Here is a 24,045-nt window from a genome sequence, read left to right as displayed (position 1 = left end):
TGTCACAATGAATCATTTGATTCTTGCCCTCCACGGTGGCATAATAGATCCTTGCTTCTATTGGTCCCCGTGCTGTAACAATCCATCCCTGGCCCTTTTTATACCCCCTGGTGCCACAAGGGATCATTAAATTATTAGCCTGCATTGGGTCACAATGGTTCCTTGCTTCTCTTAACCTCTGTGGTGTCACAATGCATTCCAAGCCCTTTTAGGCCACTTGATGTCAAAATGAACCATTTGATTCTTGGCCTTCATGGTGTCATAATGGTTCCTTGCTTCTATAGGTCCCCATGATGTCAGAGTTCATCCGTGGTCCTTTTGCGACCCCTGGTGTCAAAAGGGATCATTAGATTGTTAGCCTGCATTGGGTCTACAATGGTTCCTGGCTTCTCTTAACCCCTGTGGTGTCACAATGCATCCCATGCCCTTTTAGGCCACTTGATGTCACAATGAATCATTTGATTCTTGGCCTCCATGGTGTCATAATGGTTCCTTGTTTCTATTGGGCCCCATGCTGTCACAATTCATCCCTGGCGCTTTTACACCCCCTGGTGTCAAATGGGATCCTGGGATTATTAGCCTCCATTGGGTCACAATGGATCCTTACTTCTCTTAACCTCTGTGGTGTCACAATGCATCCCATGCCCTTTTAGGCCACATGATTTCACAATGAATTATTTGATTCTTGGCCTCCATGGTGGCATAATAGATCCTTGCTTCTATTGGTCCCCGTGCTGTAACAATTCATCCCTGGCCCTTTTAGGCCCATTGGTGTCACAGGGGATTCTTAGATTGTTAGCCTGCATTGGGTCACAATGGTTCCTTGCTTCTCTTAACCTCTGTGGTGTCACAATGCATCCCATGCCCTTTTAGGCCACTTGATGTCACAATGAATCATTTGATTCTTGGCCTCCATGGTGTCATAATGGTTCCTTGTTTCTATTGGGCCCCATGCTGTAACAATTCATCCCTGCCCCTTTTACGCCCCCTGGTGTCAAATGGGATCCTGTGATTATTAGCCTCCATTGGGTCACAATGGATCCTTGCTTCTCTTAACCTCTGTGGTGTCACAATGCATCCCATGCCCTTTTAGGCCACTTGATGTCACAATGAATCATTTGATTCTTGGCCTTCATGGTGTCATAATGGTTCCTTGCTTCTATAGGTCCCCATGCTGTCAGAGTCCATCCGTTGTCCTTTTCCGCCCCCTGGTGTCAAAAGGGATTCTTAGATTGTTAGCCTGCATTGGGTCACAATGGTTCCTTGCTTCTCTTAACCCCTGTGGTGTCACAATGCATCCCATGCCCTTTTAGGCCACTTGCTGTCACAATGAATCATTTGATTCTTGGCCTCCATGGTGGCATCATTGTACCAGGTTTTACTTGGGCCCCATGCTTTCACAATTCATCCCTGCCCCTTTTAGGCCCATTGGTGTCACAAGGGATCATTAGATTGTTAGCCTGCATTGGGTCACAATGGTTCCTTGCTTCTCTTAACCTCTGTGGTGTCACAATGCATCCCATGCCCTTTTAGGCCACTTGATGTCACAATGAATCATTTGATTCTTGGCTTCCATGGTGTCATAATGGTTCCTTGTTTCTATTGGGCCCCATGCTGTCACAATTCATCCCTGGCCCTTTTACGCCCCCTGGTGTCAAATGGGATCCTGGGATTATTAGCCTCCATTGGGTCACAATGGATCCTTGCATCTCTTAACCCCTGTGGTGTCACAATGCATCCCATGCCCTTTTAGGCCACTTGATGTCACAATGAATCATTTGATTCTTGCCCTCCACGGTGGCATAATAGATCCTTGCTTCTATTGGTCCCCGTGCTGTAACAATCCATCCCTGGCCCTTTTTATACCCCCTGGTGCCACAAGGGATCATTAGATTATTAGCCTGCATTGGGTCACAATGGTTCCTTGCTTCTCTTAACCCCTGTGGTGTCACAATGCATCCCATGCCCTTTTAGGCCACTTGATGTCACAATGAATCATTTGATTCTTGGCCTCCATGGTGTCATAATGGTTCCTTGTTTCTATTGGGCCCCATGCTGTCACAATTCATCCCTGGCGCTTTTACACCCCCTGGTGTCAAATGGGATCCTGGGATTATTAGCCTCCTTTGGGTCACAATGGATCCTTACTTCTCTTAACCTCTGTGGTGTCACAATGCATCCCATGCCCTTTTAGGCCACATGATTTCACAATGAATTATTTGATTCTTGGCCTCCATGGTGGCATAATAGATCCTTGCTTCTATTGGTCCCCGTGCTGTAACAATTCATCCCTGGCCCTTTTAGGCCCATTGGTGTCACAGGGGATCATTAGATTGTTAGCCTCCATTGGGTCACAATGGATCCTTGCTTCTCTTAACCTCTGTGGTGTCACAATGCATCCCATGCCCTTTTAGGCCACTTGATGTCACAATGAATCATTTGATTCTTGGCCTTCATGGTGTCATAATGGTTCCTTGCTTCTATAGGTCCCCATGCTGTCAGAGTCCATCCGTTGTCCTTTTGCGCCCCCTGGTGTCAAAAGGGATTCTTAGATTGTTAGCCTGCATTGGGTCACAATGGTTCCTTGCTTCTCTTAACCCCTGTGGTGTCACAATGCATCCCATGCCCTTTTAGGCCACTTGATGTCACAATGAATCATTTGATTCTTGGCCTCCATGGTGGCATAATTATACCAGGTTTTACTTGGGCCCCATGCTTTCACAATTCATCCCTGCCCCTTTTAGGCCCATTGGTGTCACAAGGGATTCTTAGATTGTTAGCCTGCATTGGGTCACAATGGTTCCTTGCTTCTCTTAACCCCTGTGGTGTCACAATGCATCCCATGCCCTTTTAGGCCACTTGATGTCACAATGAATCATTTGATTCTTGGCTTCCATGGTGTCATAATGGTTCCTTGTTTCTATTGGGCCCCATGCTGTCACAATTCATCCCTGGCCCTTTTACGCCCCCTGGTGTCAAATGGGATCCTGGGATTATTAGCCTCCATTGGGTCACAATGGTTCCTTGTTTTTCTTATCACCTGTGCTGTCACAATGCATCCCATGCCCTTTTAGGCCACATGATGTCACAATGAATTATTTGATTCTTGGCCTCCATGGTGGCATAATAGATCCTTGCTTCTATTGGTCCCCGTGCTGTAACAATTCATCCCTGGCCCTTTTAGGCCCATTGGTGTCACAAGGGATCATTAGATTGTCAGCCTGCATTGGGTCACAAGGGTTCCTTCCTTCTCTTAACCTCTGTGGTGTCACAATGCATCCCATGCCCTTTTAGGCCACTTGATGTCACAATGAATCATTTGATTCTTGTCCTCCATGGTGGCATAATTGTACCAGGTTTCTATTGGGCCCCATGATGTCACAATTCATCCGTGGTCCTTTTACGCCCCCGGTGTCAAATGGGATCCTGGGATTATTAGCCTGCATTGGGTCACAATGGTTCCTTGCATCTCTTAACCCCTGTGGTGTCACAATGCATCCCATGCCTTTTTAGGCCACTTGATGTCACAATGAATCATTTGATTCTTGGCCTCCATGGTGGCAAAATAGATCCTTGCTTCTATTGGTCCCCGTGCTGTCACAATCCATCCCTGGCCCTTTTTATACCCCCTGGTGCCACAAGGGATCATTAGATTATTAGCCTGCATTGGGACACAATGGTTCCTTGCTTCTCTTAACCTCTGTGGTGTCACAATGCATTCCAAGCCCTTTTAGGCCACTTGATGTCACAATGAACCATTTGATTCTTGGCCTTCATGGTGTCATAATGGTTCCTTGCTTCTATAGGTCCCCATGCTGTCAGAGTTCATCCGTGGTCCTTTTGCGCCCCCTGGTGTCAAAAGGGATCATTAGATTGTTAGCCTGCATTGGGTCTCAATGGTTCCTTGCTTCTCTTAACCCCTGTGGTGTCACAATGCATCCCATGCCCTTTTAGGCCACTTGATGTCACAATGAATCATTTGATTCTTGGCCTCCATGGTGGCATAATTGTACCAGGTTTTACTTGGGCCCCATGCTTTCACAATTCATCCCTGCCCCTTTTAGGCCCATTGGTGTCACAAGGGATCATTAGATTGTTAGCCTGCATTGGGTCACAATGGTTCCTTGCTTCTCTTAACCTCTGTGGTGTCACAATGCATCCCATGCCCTTTTAGGCCACTTGATGTCACAATGAATCATTTGATTCTTGGCCTCCATGGTGTCATAATGGTTCCTTGTTTCTATTGGGCCCCATGCTGTCACAATTCATCCCTGGCCCTTTTACGCCCCCTGGTGTCAAATGGGATCCTGGGATTATTAGCCTCCTTTGGGTCACAATGGATCCTTGCATCTCTTACCCACTGTGCTGTCACAATACATCCCATGCCCTTTTAGGCCACATGATGTCACAATGAATTATTTGATTCTTGGCCTCCATGGTGGCATAATAGATCCTTGCTTCTATAGGTCCCCGTGCTGTAACAATTCATCCCTGGCCCTTTTAGGCCCATTGGTGTCACAAGGGATCATTAGATTGTCAGCCTGCATTGGGTCACAATGGTTCCTTCATTCTCTTAACCTCTGTGGTGTCACAATGCATCCCATGCCCTTTTAGGCCACTTGATGTCAAAATGAATCATTTGATTCTTGGCCTCCATGGTGGCATAATTGTACGAGGTTTCTATTGGGCCCCATGATGTCACAATTCATCCGTGGTCCTTTTACGCCCCCGGTGTCAAATGGGATCCTGGGATTATTAGCCTCCATTGGGTCACAATGGATCCTTGCATCTCTTAACCCCTGTGGTGTCACAATGCATCCCATGCCCTTTTAGGCCCCTTGATGTCACAATGAATCATTTGATTCTTGCCCTCCACGGTGGCATAATAGTTCCTTGATTCTATTGGTCCCCGTGCTGTAACAATCCATCCCTGGCACTTTTTACACCCCCTGGTGTCACAAGGGATCATTAGATTATTAGCCTGCATTGGGTCACAATGGTTCCTTGCTTCTCTTAACCTCTGTGGTGTCACAATGCATCCCATGCCCTTTTAGGCCACTTGATGTCACAATGAATCATTTGATTCTTGGCCTCCATGGTGTCATAATGGTTCCTTGTTTCTATTGGGCCCCATGCTGTAACAATTCATCCCTGCCCCTTTTACGCCCCCTGGTGTCAAATGGGATCCTGTGATTATTAGCCTCCATTGGGTCACAATGGATCCTTGCTTCTCTTAACCTCTGTGGTGTCACAATGCATCCCATGCCCTTTTAGGCCACTTGATGTCACAATGAATCATTTGATTCTTGGCCTCCATGGTGGCATAATAGATCCTTGCTTCTATTGGTCCCCGTGCTGTAATAATTCATCCCTGGCCCTTTTAGGCCCATTGGTGTCACAAGGGATCATTAGATTGTTAGCCTGCATTGGGTCACAATGGTTCCTTGCTTCTCTTAACCTCTGTGGTGTCACAATGCATCCCATGCCCTTTTAGGCCACTTGATGTCACAATGAATCATTTGATTCTTGGCCTCCATGGTGTCATAATGGTTCCTTGTTTCTATTGGGCCCCATGCTGTCACAATTCATCCCTGGCCCTTTTACGCCCCCTGGTGTCAAATGGGATCCTGGGATTATTAGCCTCCATTGGGTCACAATGGATCTTGCTTCTCTTAACCTCTGTGGTGTCACAATACATTCCAAGCCCTTTTAGGCCACTTGATGTCACAATGAATCATTTGATTCTTGGCCTTCATGGTGTCATAATGGTTCCTTGCTTCTATAGGTCCCCATGCTGTCAGAGTTCAACCGTGGTCCTTTTGCGCCCCCTGGTGTCAAAAGGGATTCTTAGATTGCTAGCCTGAATTGGGTCACAATGGATCCTTGCTTCTCTTAACCCCTGTGCTGTCACAATTCATCCCATGCCCTTTTAGGCCACTTGATGTCACAATGAATCATTTGATTCTTGGCCTCCATGGTGGCATAATTGTACCAGGTTTTACTTGGGCCCCATGCTTTCACAATTCATCCCTGCCCCTTTTAGGCCCATTAGTGTCACAAGGGATCATTAGATTGTTAACCTGCTTTGGGTCACAATGGTTCCTTGCTTCTCTTAACCTCTGTGGTGTCACAATGCATCCCATGCCCTTTTAGGCCACTTGATGTCACAATGAATCATTTGATTCTTGGCCTCCATGGTGTCATAATGGTTCCTTGTTTCTATTGGGCCCCATGCTGTCACAATTCATCCCTGGCCCTTTTACGCCCCCTGGTGTCAAATGGGATCCTGGGATTATTAGCCTCCATTGGGTCACAATGGATCCTTGCATCTCTTAACCCCTGTGGTGTCACAATGCATCCCATGATCTTTTAGGCCACTTGATGTCACAATGAACCATTTGATTCTTGGCCTTCATGGTGTCATAATGGTTCCTTGCTTCTATAGGTCCCCATGCTGTCAGAGTTCATCCGTGGTCCTTTTGCGACCCCTGGTGTCAAAAGGGATCATTAGATTGTTAGCCTGCATTGGGTCACAATGGATCCTTGCATCTCTTAACCCCTGTGTTGTCACAATGCATCCCATGCCCTTTTAGGCCACTTGATGTCACAATGAAACATTTGATTCTTGGCCTCCATGGTGGCATAATTGTACCAGGTTTTACTTGGGCCCCATGCTTTCACAATTCATCCCTGGCCCTTTTAGGCCCATTGGTGTCAAAAGGGATCATTAGATTGTTAGCCTGCATTGGGTCACAATGGTTCCTTGCTTCTCTTAACCTCTGTGGTGTCACAATGCATCCCATGCCCTTTTAGGCCACTTGATGTCACAATGAATCATTTGATTCTTGCCTTCCAAGGTGTCATAATGGTTCCTTGTTTCTATTGGGCCCCATGCTGTCACAATTCATCCCTGGCCCTTTTACGCCCCATGGTGTCAAATGGGATCCTGGGATTATTAGCCTCCATTGGGTCACAATGGTTCCTTGCTTTTCTTTACCCCTGTGCCGTCACAATGCATCCCATGCCCTTTTAGGCCAATTCATGTCACAATGAATTATTTGATTCTTGGCCTCCATGGTGTCATAATAGATCCTTGCTTCTATTGGTCCCCGTGCTGTAACAATTCATCCCTGGCCCTTTTAGGCCCATTGGTGTCACAAGGGATCATTAGATTGTTAGCCTGCATTGGGTCACAATGGTTCCTTGCTTCTCTTAACCTCTGTGGTGTCACAATGCATCCCATGCCCTTTTAGGCCACTTGATCTCACAATGAATCATTTGATTCTTGGCTTCCATGGTGTCATAATGTTTCCTTGTTTCTATTGGGCCCCATGCTGTAACAATTCATCCCTGGCCCTTTTACGCCCCCTGGTGTCAAATGGGATCCTGGGATTATTAGCCTCCATTGGGTCACAATGGATCCTTGCTTTTCTTATCCCCTGTGCTGTCACAATGCATCCCATGCCCTTTTAGGCCACATGATGTCACAATGAATTATTTGATTCTTGGCCTCCATGGTGGCACAATAGATCCTTGCTTCTATTGGTCCCCGTGCTGTAACAATTCATCCCTGCCCCTTTTAGGCCCATTGGTGTCACAAGGGATCATTAGATTGTCAGCCTGCATTGGGTCACAAGGGTTCCTTCCTTCTCTTAACCTCTGTGGTGTCACAATGCATCCCATGCCCTTTTAGGCCACTTGATGTCACAATGAATCATTTGATTCTTGGCCTCCATGGTGGCATAATTGTACGAGGTTTCTATTGGGCCCCATGCTGTCACAATTCATCCCTGGCCCTTTTACGCCCCCGGTGTCAAATGGGATCCTGGGATTATTACCCTCTATTGGGTCACAATGGATCCTTGCATCTCTTAACCCCTGTGGTGTCACAATGCATCCCATGCCCTTTTAGGCCACTTGATGTCACAATGAATCATTTGATTCTTGCCCTCCACGGTGGCATAATAGATCCTTGCTTCTATTGGTCCCCGTGCTGTAACAATCCATCCCTGGCCCTTTTTATAACCCCTGGTGTCACAAGGGATCATTAGATTATTAGCCTGCATTGGGTCACAATGGTTCCTTGCTTCTCTTAACCTCTGTGGTGTCACAATGCATTCCAAGACCTTTTAGGCCACTTGATGTCACAATGAATCATTTGATTCTTGGCCTTCATGGTGTCATAATGGTTCCTTGCTTCTATAGGTCCCCATTCTGTCAGAGATCATCCGTGGTACTTTTGCGCCCCCTGGTGTCAAATGGGATCCTGGGATTATTAGCCTCCATTGGGTCACAATGGATCCTTGCTTCTCTTAACCTCTGTGGTGTCACAATACATTCCAAGCCCTTTTAGGCCACTTGATGTCACAATGAATCATTTGATTCTTGGCCTTCATGGTGTCATAATGGTTCCTTGCTTCTATAGGTCCCCATGCTGTCAGAGTTCATCCGTGGTCCTTTTGTGCCCCCTGGTGTCAAAAGGGATTCTTAGATTGTTAGCCTGCATTGGGTCACAATGGTTCCTTGCTTCTCTTAACCCCTGTGGTATCACAATGCATCCCATGCCCTTTTAGACCACTTGATGTCACAATGAATCATTTGATTCTTGGCCTCCATGGTGGCGTAGTTGTACCAGGTTTTACTTGGGCCCCATGCTTTCACAATTCATCCCTGCCCCTTTTAGGCCCATTGGTGTCACAAGGGATCATTAGATTGTTAGCCTGCATTGGGTCACAATGGTTCCTTGCTTCTCTTAACCTCTGTGGTGTCACAATGCATCCCATGCCCTTTTAGGCCACTTGATGTCACAATGAATCATTTGATTCTTGCCTTCCAAGGTGTCATAATGGTTCCTTGTTTCTATTGGGCCCCATGCTGTCACAATTCATCCCTGGCCCTTTTACGCCCCATGGTGTCAAATGGGATCCTGGGATTATTAGCCTCCATTGGGTCACAATGGTTCCTTGCTTTTCTTTACCCCTGTGCCGTCACAATGCATCCCATGCCCTTTTAGGCCAATTGATGTCACAATGAATTATTTGATTCTTGGCCTCCATGGTGGCATAATAGATCCTTGCTTCTATTGGTCCCCGTGCTGTAACAATTCATCCCTGGCCTTTTAGGCCCATTGGTGTCACAAGGGATCATTAGATTGTTAGCCTGCATTGGGTCACAATGGTTCCTTGCTTCTCTTAACCTCTGTGGTGTCACAATGCATCCCATGCCCTTTTAGGCCACTTGATGTCACAATGAATCATTTGATTCTTGGCCTCCATGGTGGCATAATTGTACGAGGTTTCTATTGGGCCCCATGCTGTCACAATTCATCCCAGGTCCTTTTACGCCCCCTGGTGTCATATGGGATCCTGGGATTATTAGCCTCCATTGGGTCACAATGGATCCTTGCTTCTCTTAACCTCTGTGGTGTCACAATGCATCCCATGCCGTTTTAGGCCACTTGATGTCACAATGAATCATTTGATTCTTGGCCTTCATGGTGTCATAATGGTTCCTTGCTTCTATAGGTCCCCATGCTGTCAGAGTCCATCCGTTGTCCTTTTGCGCCCCCTGGTGTCAAAAGGGATTCTTAGATTGTTAGCCTGCATTGGGTCACAATGGTTCCTTGCTTCTCTTAACCCCTGTGGTGTCACAATGCATCCCATGCCCTTTTAGGCCACTTGATGTCACAATGAATCATTTGATTCTTGGCCTCCATGGTGGCATAATTATACCAGGTTTTACTTGGGCCCCATGCTTTCACAATTCATCCCTGGCCCTTATAGGCCCATTGGTGTCACAAGGGATCATTAGATTGTTAGCCTGCATTGGGTCACAATGGTTCCTTGCTTCTCTTAACCTCTGTGGTGTCACAATGCATCCCATGCCCTTTTAGGCCACTTGATGTCACAATGAATCATTTGATTCTTGGCCTTCATGGTGTCATAATGGTTCCTTGTTTCTATTGGGCCCCATGCTGTCACAATTCATCCCTGGCCCTTTTACGCCCCCTGGTGTCAAATGGGATCCTGGGATTATTAGCCTCCATTGGGTCACAATGGTTCCTTGTTTTTCTTATCACCTGTGCTGTCACAATGCATCCCATGCCCTTTTAGGCCACATGATGTCACAATGAATTATTTGATTCTTGCCCTCCACGGTGGCATAATGGATCCTTGCTTCTATTGGTCCCCGTGCTGTCACAATCCATCCCTGGCCCTTTTTATACCCCCTGGTGCCACAAGGGATCATTAGATGATTAGCCTGCATTGGGACACAATGGTTCCTTGCTTCTCTTAACCTCTGTGGTGTCACAATGCATTCCAAGCCCTTTTAGGCCACTTGATGTCACAATGAACCATTTGATTCTTGGCCTTCATGGTGTCATAATGGTTCCTTGCTTCTATAGGTCCCCATGCTGTCAGAGTTCATCCGTGGTCCTTTTGCGCCCCCTGGTGTCAAAAGGGATCATTAGATTGTTAGCCTGCATTGGGTCTCAATGGTTCCTGGCTTCTCTTAACCCCTGTGGTGTCACAATGCATCCCATGCCCTTTTAGGCCACTTGATGTCACAATGAATCATTTGATTCTTGGCCTCCATGGTGGCATCATTGTACCAGGTTTTACTTGGGCCCCATGCTTTCACAATTCATCCCTGGCCCTTGTAGGCCCATTGGTGTCACAAGGGATCATTAGATTGTTAGCCTGCATTGGGTCACAATGGTTCCTTGCTTCTCTTAACCTCTGTGGTGTCACAATGCATTCCATGCCCTTTTAGGCCACTTGATGTCACAATGAATCATTTGATTCTTGGCCTCCATGGTGTCATAATGGTTCCTTGTTTCGATTGGGCCCCATGCTGTAACAATTCATCCATGGCCCTTTTACGCCCCCTGGTGTCAAATGGGATCCTGGGATTATTAGCCTGCATTGGGTCACAATGGATCCTTGCTTCTCTTAACCTCTGTGGTGTCACAATACATTCCCAGCCCTTTTAGGCCACTTGATGTCACAATGAATCATTTGATTCTTGGCCTTCATGGTGTCATAATGGTTCCTTGCTTCTATAGGTCCCCATGCTGTCAGAGTTCATCCGTGGTCCTTTTGTGCCCCCTGGTGTCAAAAGGGATTCTTAGATTGTTAGCCTGCATTGGGTCACAATGGTTCCTTGCTTCTCTTAACCCCTGTGGTGTCACAATGCATCCCATGCCCTTTTAGGCCACTTGATGTCACAATGAATCATTTGATTCTTGGCCTCCATGGTGGCATAATTGTACCAGGTTTTACTTGGGCCCCATGCTTTCACAATTCATCCCTGGCCCTTTTAGGCCCATTGGTGTCACAAGGGATCATTAGATTGTTAGCCTGCATTGGGTCACAATGGTTCCTTGCTTCTCTTAACCTCTGTGGTGTCACAATGCATCCCATGCCCTTTTAGGCCACTTGATGTCACAATGAATCATTTGATTCTTGGCCTCCATGGTGTCATAATGGTTCCTTGTTTCTATTGGGCCCCATGCTGTCACAATTCACCCCTGGCCCTTTTACGCCCCCTGGTGTCAAATGGGATCCTGGGATTATTAGCCTCCATTGGGTCACAATGGATCCTTGCTTTTCTTATCCCCTGTGCTGTCACAATGCATCCCATGCCCTTTTAGGCCACATGATGTCACAATGAATTATTTGATTCTTGGCCTCCATGGTGGCACAATAGATCCTTGCTTCTATTGGTCCCCGTGCTGTAACAATTCATCCCTGGCCCTTTTAGGCCCATTGGTGTCACAAGGGATCATTAGATTGTCAGCCTGCATTGGGTCACAAGGGTTCCTTCCTTCTCTTAACCTCTGTGGTGTCACAATGCATCCCATGCCCTTTTAGGCCACTTGATGTCACAATGAATCATTTGATTCTTGGCCTCCATGGTGGCATAATTGTACGAGGTTTCTATTGGGCCCCATGCTGTCACAATTCATCCCTGGCCCTTTTACGCCCCCGGTGTCAAATGGGATCCTGGGATTATTACCCTCTATTGGGTCACAATGGATCCTTGCATCTCTTAACCCCTGTGGTGTCACAATGCATCCCATGCCCTTTTAGGCCACTTGATGTCACAATGAATCATTTGATTCTTGCCCTCCACGGTGGCATAATAGATCCTTGCTTCTATTGGTCCCCGTGCTGTAACAATCCATACCTGGCCCTTTTTATACCCCCTGGTGTCACAAGGGATCATTAGATTATTAGCCTGCATTGGGTCACAATGGTTCCTTGCTTCTCTTAACCTCTGTGCTGTCACAATGCATTCCAAGACCTTTTAGGCCACTTGATGTCACAATGAACCATTTGATTCTTGGCCTTCATGGTGTCATAATGGTTCCTTGATTCTAGAGGTCCCCATGCTGTCAGAGTTCATCCGTGGTCCTTTTGCGCCCCCTGGTGTCAAATGGGATCCTGGGATTATTAGCCTCCATTGGGTCACAATGGATCCTTGCTTCTCTTAACCTCTGTGATGTCACAATACATTCCAAGCCCTTTTAGGCCACTTGATGTCACAATGAATCATTTGATTCTTGGCCTTCATGGTGTCATAATGGTTCCTTTCTTCTATAGGTCCCCATGCTGTCAGAGTTCATCCGTGGTCCTTTTGCGCCCCCTGGTGTCAAAAGGGATCATTAGATTGTTAGCCTGCATTGGGTCACAATGGTTCCTTGCTTCTCTTAACCCCTGTGGTGTCACAATGCATCCCATGCCCTTTTAGGCCACTTGATGTCACAATGAATCATTTGATTCTTGGCCTCCATGGTGTCATAATGGTTCCTTGTTTCTATTGGGCCCCATGCTGTAACAATTCATCCCTGGCCCTTTTGCGCCCCCTGGTGTCAAATGGGATCCTGGGATTATTAGCCTCCATTGGGTCACAATGGATCCTTGCTTCTCTTAACCTCTGTGGTGTCACAATACATTCCAAGCCCTTTTAGGCCACTTGATGTCACAATGAATCATTTGATTCTTGGCCTTCATGGTGTCCTAATGGTTCCTTGCTTCTATAGGTCCCCATGCTGTCAGAGTTCATCCGTGGTCCTTTTGTGCCCCCTGGTGTCAAAAGGGATTCTTAGATTGTTAGCCTGCATTGGGTCACAATGGTTCCTTGCTTCTCTTAACCCCTGTGGTGTCACAATGCATCCCATGCCCTTTTAGGCCACTTGATGTCACAATGAATCATTTGATTCTTGGCCTCCATGGTGGCATCATTGTACCAGGTTTTACTTGGGCCCCATGCTTTCACAATTCATCCCTGGCCCTTATAGGCCCATTGGTGTCACAAGGGATCATTAGATTGTTAGCCTGCATTGGGTCACAATGGTTCCTTGCTTCTCTTAACCTCTGTGGTGTCACAATGCATCCCATGCCCTTTTAGGCCACTTGATGTCACAATGAATCATTTGATTCTTGCCTTCCAAGGTGTCATAATGGTTCCTTGTTTCTATTGGGCCCCATGCTGTCACAATTCATCCCTGGCCCTTTTACGCCCCATGGTGTCAAATGGGATCCTGGGATTATTAGCCTCCATTGGGTCACAATGGTTCCTTGCTTTTCTTTACCCCTGTGCCGTCACAATGCATCCCATGCCCTTTTAGGCCAATTCATGTCACAATGAATTATTTGATTCTTGGCCTCCATGGTGTCATAATAGATCCTTGCTTCTATTGGTCCCCGTGCTGTAACAATTCATCCCTGGCCCTTTTAGGCCCATTGGTGTCACAAGGGATCATTAGATTGTTAGCCTGCATTGGGTCACAATGGTTCCTTGCTTCTCTTAACCTCTGTGGTGTCACAATGCATCCCATGCCCTTTTAGGCCACTTGATCTCACAATGAATCATTTGATTCTTGGCTTCCATGGTGTCATAATGTTTCCTTGTTTCTATTGGGCCCCATGCTGTAACAATTCATCCCTGGCCCTTTTACGCCCCCTGGTGTCAAATGGGATCCTGGGATTATTAGCCTCCATTGGGTCACAATGGATCCTTGCTTTTCTTATCCCCTGTGCTGTCACAATGCATCCCATGCCCTTTTAGGCCACATGATGTCACAATGAATTATTTGATTCTTGGCCTCCATGGTGGCACAATAGATCCTTGCTTCTATTGGTCCCCGTGCTGTAACAATTCATCCCTGCCCCTTTTAGGCCCATTGGTGTCACAAGGGATCATTAGATTGTCAGCCTGCATTGGGTCACAAGGGTTCCTTCCTTCTCTTAACCTCTGTGGTGTCACAATGCATCCCATGCCCTTTTAGGCCACTTGATGTCACAATGAATCATTTGATTCTTGGCCTCCATGGTGGCATAATTGTACGAGGTTTCTATTGGGCCCCATGCTGTCACAATTCATCCCTGGCCCTTTTACGCCCCCGGTGTCAAATGGGATCCTGGGATTATTACCCTCTATTGGGTCACAATGGATCCTTGCATCTCTTAACCCCTGTGGTGTCACAATGCATCCCATGCCCTTTTAGGCCACTTGATGTCACAATGAATCATTTGATTCTTGCCCTCCACGGTGGCATAATAGATCCTTGCTTCTATTGGTCCCCGTGCTGTAACAATCCATCCCTGGCCCTTTTTATAACCCCTGGTGTCACAAGGGATCATTAGATTATTAGCCTGCATTGGGTCACAATGGTTCCTTGCTTCTCTTAACCTCTGTGGTGTCACAATGCATTCCAAGACCTTTTAGGCCACTTGATGTCACAATGAATCATTTGATTCTTGGCCTTCATGGTGTCATAATGGTTCCTTGCTTCTATAGGTCCCCATTCTGTCAGAGATCATCCGTGGTACTTTTGCGCCCCCTGGTGTCAAATGGGATCCTGGGATTATTAGCCTCCATTGGGTCACAATGGATCCTTGCTTCTCTTAACCTCTGTGGTGTCACAATACATTCCAAGCCCTTTTAGGCCACTTGATGTCACAATGAATCATTTGATTCTTGGCCTTCATGGTGTCATAATGGTTCCTTGCTTCTATAGGTCCCCATGCTGTCAGAGTTCATCCGTGGTCCTTTTGTGCCCCCTGGTGTCAAAAGGGATTCTTAGATTGTTAGCCTGCATTGGGTCACAATGGTTCCTTGCTTCTCTTAACCCCTGTGGTATCACAATGCATCCCATGCCCTTTTAGACCACTTGATGTCACAATGAATCATTTGATTCTTGGCCTCCATGGTGGCGTAGTTGTACCAGGTTTTACTTGGGCCCCATGCTTTCACAATTCATCCCTGCCCCTTTTAGGCCCATTGGTGTCACAAGGGATCATTAGATTGTTAGCCTGCATTGGGTCACAATGGTTCCTTGCTTCTCTTAACCTCTGTGGTGTCACAATGCATCCCATGCCCTTTTAGGCCACTTGATGTCACAATGAATCATTTGATTCTTGCCTTCCAAGGTGTCATAATGGTTCCTTGTTTCTATTGGGCCCCATGCTGTCACAATTCATCCCTGGCCCTTTTACGCCCCATGGTGTCAAATGGGATCCTGGGATTATTAGCCTCCATTGGGTCACAATGGTTCCTTGCTTTTCTTTACCCCTGTGCCGTCACAATGCATCCCATGCCCTTTTAGGCCAATTGATGTCACAATGAATTATTTGATTCTTGGCCTCCATGGTGGCATAATAGATCCTTGCTTCTATTGGTCCCCGTGCTGTAACAATTCATCCCTGGCCTTTTAGGCCCATTGGTGTCACAAGGGATCATTAGATTGTTAGCCTGCATTGGGTCACAATGGTTCCTTGCTTCTCTTAACCTCTGTGGTGTCACAATGCATCCCATGCCCTTTTAGGCCACTTGATGTCACAATGAATCATTTGATTCTTGGCCTCCATGGTGGCATAATTGTACGAGGTTTCTATTGGGCCCCATGCTGTCACAATTCATCCCAGGTCCTTTTACGCCCCCTGGTGTCATATGGGATCCTGGGATTATTAGCCTCCATTGGGTCACAATGGATCCTTGCTTCTCTTAACCTCTGTGGTGTCACAATGCATCCCATGCCGTTTTAGGCCACTTGATGTCACAATGAATCATTTGATTCTTGGCCTTCATGGTGTCATAATGGTTCCTTGCTTCTATAGGTCCCCATGCTGTCAGAGTCCATCCGTTGTCCTTTTGCGCCCCCTGGTGTCAAAAGGGATTCTTAGATTGTTAGCCTGCATTGGGTCACAATGGTTCCTTGCTTCTCTTAACCCCTGTGGTGTCACAATGCATCCCATGCCCTTTTAGGCCACTTGATGTCACAATGAATCATTTGATTCTTGGCCTCCATGGTGGCATAATTATACCAGGTTTTACTTGGGCCCCATGCTTTCACAATTCATCCCTGGCCCTTATAGGCCCATTGGTGTCACAAGGGATCATTAGATTGTTAGCCTGCATTGGGTCACAATGGTTCCTTGCTTCTCTTAACCTCTGTGGTGTCACAATGCATCCCATGCCCTTTTAGGCCACTTGATGTCACAATGAATCATTTGATTCTTGGCCTTCATGGTGTCATAATGGTTCCTTGTTTCTATTGGGCCCCATGCTGTCACAATTCATCCCTGGCCCTTTTACGCCCCCTGGTGTCAAATGGGATCCTGGGATTATTAGCCTCCATTGGGTCACAATGGTTCCTTGTTTTTCTTATCACCTGTGCTGTCACAATGCATCCCATGCCCTTTTAGGCCACATGATGTCACAATGAATTATTTGATTCTTGCCCTCCACGGTGGCATAATGGATCCTTGCTTCTATTGGTCCCCGTGCTGTCACAATCCATCCCTGGCCCTTTTTATACCCCCTGGTGCCACAAGGGATCATTAGATGATTAGCCTGCATTGGGACACAATGGTTCCTTGCTTCTCTTAACCTCTGTGGTGTCACAATGCATTCCAAGCCCTTTTAGGCCACTTGATGTCACAATGAACCATTTGATTCTTGGCCTTCATGGTGTCATAATGGTTCCTTGCTTCTATAGGTCCCCATGCTGTCAGAGTTCATCCGTGGTCCTTTTGCGCCCCCTGGTGTCAAAAGGGATCATTAGATTGTTAGCCTGCATTGGGTCTCAATGGTTCCTGGCTTCTCTTAACCCCTGTGGTGTCACAATGCATCCCATGCCCTTTTAGGCCACTTGATGTCACAATGAATCATTTGATTCTTGGCCTCCATGGTGGCATCATTGTACCAGGTTTTACTTGGGCCCCATGCTTTCACAATTCATCCCTGGCCCTTGTAGGCCCATTGGTGTCACAAGGGATCATTAGATTGTTAGCCTGCATTGGGTCACAATGGTTCCTTGCTTCTCTTAACCTCTGTGGTGTCACAATGCATTCCATGCCCTTTTAGGCCACTTGATGTCACAATGAATCATTTGATTCTTGGCCTCCATGGTGTCATAATGGTTCCTTGTTTCGATTGGGCCCCATGCTGTAACAATTCATCCATGGCCCTTTTACGCCCCCTGGTGTCAAATGGGATCCTGGGATTATTAGCCTGCATTGGGTCACAATGGATCCTTGCTTCTCTTAACCTCTGTGGTGTCACAATACATTCCCAGCCCTTTTAGGCCACTTGATGTCACAATGAATCATTTGATTCTTGGCCTTCATGGTGTCATAATGGTTCCTTGCTTCTATAGGTCCCCATGCTGTCAGAGTTCATCCGTGGTCCTTTTGTGCCCCCTGGTGTCAAAAGGGATTCTTAGATTGTTAGCCTGCATTGGGTCACAATGGTTCCTTGCTTCTCTTAACCCCTGTGGTGTCACAATGCATCCCATGCCCTTTTAGGCCACTTGATGTCACAATGAATCATTTGATTCTTGGCCTCCATGGTGGCATAATTGTACCAGGTTTTACTTGGGCCCCATGCTTTCACAATTCATCCCTGGCCCTTTTAGGCCCATTGGTGTCACAAGGGATCATTAGATTGTTAGCCTGCATTGGGTCACAATGGTTCCTTGCTTCTCTTAACCTCTGTGGTGTCACAATGCATCCCATGCCCTTTTAGGCCACTTGATGTCACAATGAATCATTTGATTCTTGGCCTCCATGGTGTCATAATGGTTCCTTGTTTCTATTGGGCCCCATGCTGTCACAATTCACCCCTGGCCCTTTTACGCCCCCTGGTGTCAAATGGGATCCTGGGATTATTAGCCTCCATTGGGTCACAATGGATCCTTGCTTTTCTTATCCCCTGTGCTGTCACAATGCATCCCATGCCCTTTTAGGCCACATGATGTCACAATGAATTATTTGATTCTTGGCCTCCATGGTGGCACAATAGATCCTTGCTTCTATTGGTCCCCGTGCTGTAACAATTCATCCCTGGCCCTTTTAGGCCCATTGGTGTCACAAGGGATCATTAGATTGTCAGCCTGCATTGGGTCACAAGGGTTCCTTCCTTCTCTTAACCTCTGTGGTGTCACAATGCATCCCATGCCCTTTTAGGCCACTTGATGTCACAATGAATCATTTGATTCTTGGCCTCCATGGTGGCATAATTGTACGAGGTTTCTATTGGGCCCCATGCTGTCACAATTCATCCCTGGCCCTTTTACGCCCCCGGTGTCAAATGGGATCCTGGGATTATTACCCTCTATTGGGTCACAATGGATCCTTGCATCTCTTAACCCCTGTGGTTTCACAATGCATCCCATGCCCTTTTAGGCCACTTGATGTCACAATGAATCATTTGATTCTTGCCCTCCACGGTGGCATAATAGATCCTTGCTTCTATTGGTCCCCGTGCTGTAACAATCCATCCCTGGCCCTTTTTATACCCCCTGGTGTCACAAGGGATCATTAGATTATTAGCCTGCATTGGGTCACAATGGTTCCTTGCTTCTCTTAACCTCTGTGCTGTCACAATGCATTCCAAGACCTTTTAGGCCACTTGATGTCACAATGAACCATTTGATTCTTGGCCTTCATGGTGTCATAATGGTTCCTTGATTCTAGAGGTCCCCATGCTGTCAGAGTTCATCCGTGGTCCTTTTGCGCCCCCTGGTGTCAAATGGGATCCTGGGATTATTAGCCTCCATTGGGTCACAATGGATCCTTGCTTCTCTTAACCTCTGTGATGTCACAATACATTCCAAGCCCTTTTAGGCCACTTGATGTCACAATGAATCATTTGATTCTTGGCCTTCATGGTGTCATAATGGTTCCTTTCTTCTATAGGTCCCCATGCTGTCAGAGTTCATCCGTGGTCCTTTTGCGCCCCCTGGTGTCAAAAGGGATCATTAGATTGTTAGCCTGCATTGGGTCACAATGGTTCCTTGCTTCTCTTAACCCCTGTGGTGTCACAATGCATCCCATGCCCTTTTAGGCCACTTGATGTCACAATGAATCATTTGATTCTTGGCCTCCATGGTGTCATAATGGTTCCTTGTTTCTATTGGGCCCCATGCTGTAACAATTCATCCCTGGCCCTTTTGCGCCCCCTGGTGTCAAATGGGATCCTGGGATTATTAGCCTCCATTGGGTCACAATGGATCCTTGCTTCTCTTAACCTCTGTGGTGTCACAATACATTCCAAGCCCTTTTAGGCCACTTGATGTCACAATGAATCATTTGATTCTTGGCCTTCATGGTGTCCTAATGGTTCCTTGCTTCTATAGGTCCCCATGCTGTCAGAGTTCATCCGTGGTCCTTTTGTGCCCCCTGGTGTCAAAAGGGATTCTTAGATTGTTAGCCTGCATTGGGTCACAATGGTTCCTTGCTTCTCTTAACCCCTGTGGTGTCACAATGCATCCCATGCCCTTTTAGGCCACTTGATGTCACAATGAATCATTTGATTCTTGGCCTCCATGGTGGCATCATTGTACCAGGTTTTACTTGGGCCCCATGCTTTCACAATTCATCCCTGGCCCTTTTAGGCCCATTGGTGTCACAAGGGATCATTAGATTGTCAGCCTGCATTGGGTCACAATGGTTCCTTGCTTCTCTTAACCTCTGTGGTGTCACAATGCATCCCATGCCCTTTTAGGCCACTTGATGTCACAATGAATCATTTGATTCTTGCCTTCCAAGGTGTCATAATGGTTCCTTGTTTCTATTGGGCCCCATGCTGTCACAATTCATCCCTGGCCCTTTTACGCCCCATGGTGTCAAATGGGATCCTGGGATTATTAGCCTCCATTGGGTCACAATGGTTCCTTGCTTTTCTTTACCCCTGTGCCGTCACAATGCATCCCATGCCCTTTTAGGCCAATTGATGTCACAATGAATTATTTGATTCTTGGCCTCCATGGTGGCATAATAGATCCTTGCTTCTATTGGTCCCCGTGCTGTAACAATTCATCCCTGGCCTTTTAGGCCCATTGGTGTCACAAGGGATCATTAGATTGTTAGCCTGCATTGGGTCACAATGGTTCCTTGCTTCTCTTAACCTCTGTGGTGTCACAATGCATTCCAAGCCCTTTTAGGCCACTTGATGTCACAATGAATCATTTGATTCTTGGCCTCCATGGTGGCATAATTGTACGAGGTTTCTATTGGGCCCCATGCTGTCACAATTCATCTCTGGCCCTTTTTATACCCCCTGGTGCCACAAGGGATCATTAGATTATTAGCCTGCATTGGGACACAATGGTTCCTTGCTTCTCTTTACCTCTGTGGTGTCACAATGCATTCCAAGCCCTTTTAGGCCACTTGATGTCACAATGAACCATTTGATTCTTGGCCTTCATGGTGTCATAATGGTTCCTTGTTCTATAGGTCCCCATGCTGTCAGAGTTCATCCCTGGTCCTTTTGCGCCCCCTGGTGTCAAAAGGGATCATTAGATTGTTAGCCTGCATTGGGTCTCAATGGTTCCTGGCTTCTCTTAACCCCTGTGGTGTCACAATGCATCCCATGCCCTTTTAGGCCACTTGATGTCACAATGAATCATTTGATTCTTGGCCTCCATGGTGGCATCATTGTACCAGGTTTTACTTGGGCCCCATGCTTTCACAATTCATCCCTGGCCCTTGTAGGCCCATTGGTGTCACAAGGGATCATTAGATTGTTAGCCTGCATTGGGTCACAATGGTTCCTTGCTTCTCTTAACCTCTGTGGTGTCACAATGCATCCCATGCCCTTTTAGGCCACTTGATGTCACAATGAATCATTTGATTCTTGGCCTCCATGGTGTCATAATGGTTCCTTGTTTCGATTGGGCCCCATGCTGTAACAATTCATCCCTGGCCCTTTTACGCCCCCTGGTGTCAAATGGGATCCTGGGATTATTAGCCTCCATTGGGTCACAATGGATCCTTGCTTCTCTTAACCTCTGTGGTGTCACAATACATTCCCAGCCCTTTTAGGCCACTTGATGTCACAATGAATCATTTGATTCTTGGCCTTCATGGTGTCATAATGGTTCCTTTCTTCTATAGGTCCCCATGCTGTCAGAGTTCATCCGTGGTCCTTTTGCGCCCCATGGTGTCAAAAGGGATTCTTAGATTGTTAGCCTGCATTGGGTCACAATGGTTCCTTGCTTCTCTTAACCCCTGTGGTGTCACAATGCATCCCATGCCCTTTTAGGCCACTTGATGTCACAATGAATCATTTGATTCTTGGCCTCCATGGTGGCATCATTGTACCAGGTTTTACTTGGGCCCCATGCTTTCACAATTCATCCCTGCCCCTTTTAGGCCCATTGGTGTCACAAGGGATCATTAGATTGTTAGCCTGCATTGGGTCACAATGGTTCCTTGCTTCTCTTAACCTCTGTGGTGTCACAATGCATCCCATGCCCTTTTAGGCCACTTGATGTCACAATGAATCATTTGATTCTTGGCCTCCATGGTGTCATAATGGTTCCTTGTTTCTATTGGGCCCCATGCTGTCACAATTCACCCCTGGCCCTTTTACGCCCCCTGGTGTCAAATGGGATCCTGGTATTATTAGCCTCCATTGGGTCACAATGGATCCTTGCTTTTCTTATCCCCTGTGCTGTCACAATGCATCCCATGCCCTTTTAGGCCACATGATGTCACAATGAATTATTTGATTCTTGGCCTCCATGGTGGCACAATAGATCCTTGCTTCTATTGGTCCCCGTGCTGTAACAATTCATCCCTGGCCCTTTTAGGCCCATTGGTGTCACAAGGGATCATTAGATTGTCAGCCTGCATTGGGTCACAAGGGTTCCTTGCTTCTCTTAACCTCTGTGGTGTCACAATGCATCCCATGCCCTTTTAGGCCACTTGATGTCACAATGAATCATTTGATTCTTGGCCTCCATGGTGGCATAATTGTACGAGGTTTCTATTGGGCCCCATGCTGTCACAATTCATCCCTGGCCCTTTTACGCCCCCGGTGTCAAATGGGATCCTGGGATTATTACCCTCTATTGGGTCACAATGGATCCTTGCATCTCTTAACCCCTGTGGTGTCACAATGCATCCCATGCCCTTTTAGGCCACTTGATGTCACAATGAATCATTTGATTCTTGCCCTCCACGGTGGCATAATAGATCCTTGCTTCTATTGGTCCCCGTGCTGTAACAATCCATACCTGGCCCTTTTTATACCCCCTGGTGTCACAAGGGATCATTAGATTATTAGCCTGCATTGGGTCACAATGGTTCCTTGCTTCTCTTAACCTCTGTGGTGTCACAATGCATTCCAAGACCTTTTAGGCCACTTGATGTCACAATGAACCATTTGATTCTTGGCCTTCATGGTGTCATAATGGTTCCTTGCTTCTATAGGTCCCCATGCTGTCAGAGTTCATCCGTGGTCCTTTTGCGCCCCCTGGTGTCAAATGGGATCCTGGGATTATTAGCCTCCATTGGGTCACAATGGATCCTTGCTTCTCTTAACCTCTGTGGTGTCACAATACATTCCAAGCCCTTTTAGGCCACTTGATGTCACAATGAATCATTTGATTCTTCGCCTTCATGATGTCATAATGGTTCCTTTCTTCTATAGGTCCCCATGCTGTCAGAGTTCATCCGTGGTCCTTTTGCGCCCCCTGGTGTCAAAAGGGATCATTAGATTGTTAGCCTGCATTGGGTCACAATGGTTCCTTGCTTCTCTTAACCCCTGTGGTGTCACAATGCATCCCATGCCCTTTTAGGCCACTTGATGCCACAATGAATCATTTGATTCTTGGCCTCCATGGTGGCGTAATTGTACCAGGTTTTACTTGGGCCCCATGCTTTCACAATTCATCCCTGCCCCTTTTAGGCCCATTGGTGTCACAAGGGATCATTAGAGTGTTAGCCTGCATTGGGTCACAATGGTTCCTTGCTTCTCTTAACCTCTGTGGTGTCACAATGCATCCCATGCCCTTTTAGGCCACTTGATGTCACAATGAATCATTTGATTCTTGGCCTCCATGGTGTCATAATGGTTCCTTGCTGCTATTGGGCCCCATGCCGTCACAATTCATCCCTGGCCCTTTTACGCCCCCGGGTGTGAAATGGGATCATGGGATTATTAGCCTGCATTGGGTCACAATGGATCCTTGCATCTCTTAACCTCTGTGGTGTCACAATGCATCCCATGCCCTTTTAGGCCACTTGATGTCACAATGAATCATTTGATTCTTGGCCTCCATGGTGTCATAATGGTTCCTTGTTTCTATTGGGCCCCATGCTGTCACAATTCATCCCTGGCCCTTTTACGCCCCCTGGTGTCAAATGGGATCCTGGGATTATTAGCCTCCATTGGGTCACAATGGATCTTGCTTCTCTTAACCTCTGTGGTGTCACAATACATTCCAAGCCCTTTTAGGCCACTTGATGTCACAATGAATCATTTGATTCTTGGCCTTCATGGTGTCATAATGGTTCCTTGCTTCTATAGGTCCCCATGCTGTCACAATTCTTCCTTGGCCCTTTTACGCCCCCTGGTGTCAAATGGGATCCTGGGATTATTAGCCTCCATTGGGTCACAATGGATCCTTGCTTCTCTTAACCTCTGTGGTGTCACAATACATTCCAAGCCCTTTTTGGCCACTTGATGTCACAATGAATCATTTGATTCTTGGCCTTCATGGTGTCATAATGGTTCCTTGCTTCTATAGGT

This window comes from Cinclus cinclus, chromosome 4 (assembly GCF_963662255.1).
Source record: "Cinclus cinclus chromosome 4, bCinCin1.1, whole genome shotgun sequence".
NCBI classification, from domain to species: domain Eukaryota; kingdom Metazoa; phylum Chordata; class Aves; order Passeriformes; family Cinclidae; genus Cinclus; species Cinclus cinclus.
Note: the sequence above shows the minus strand (reverse complement) of the source record.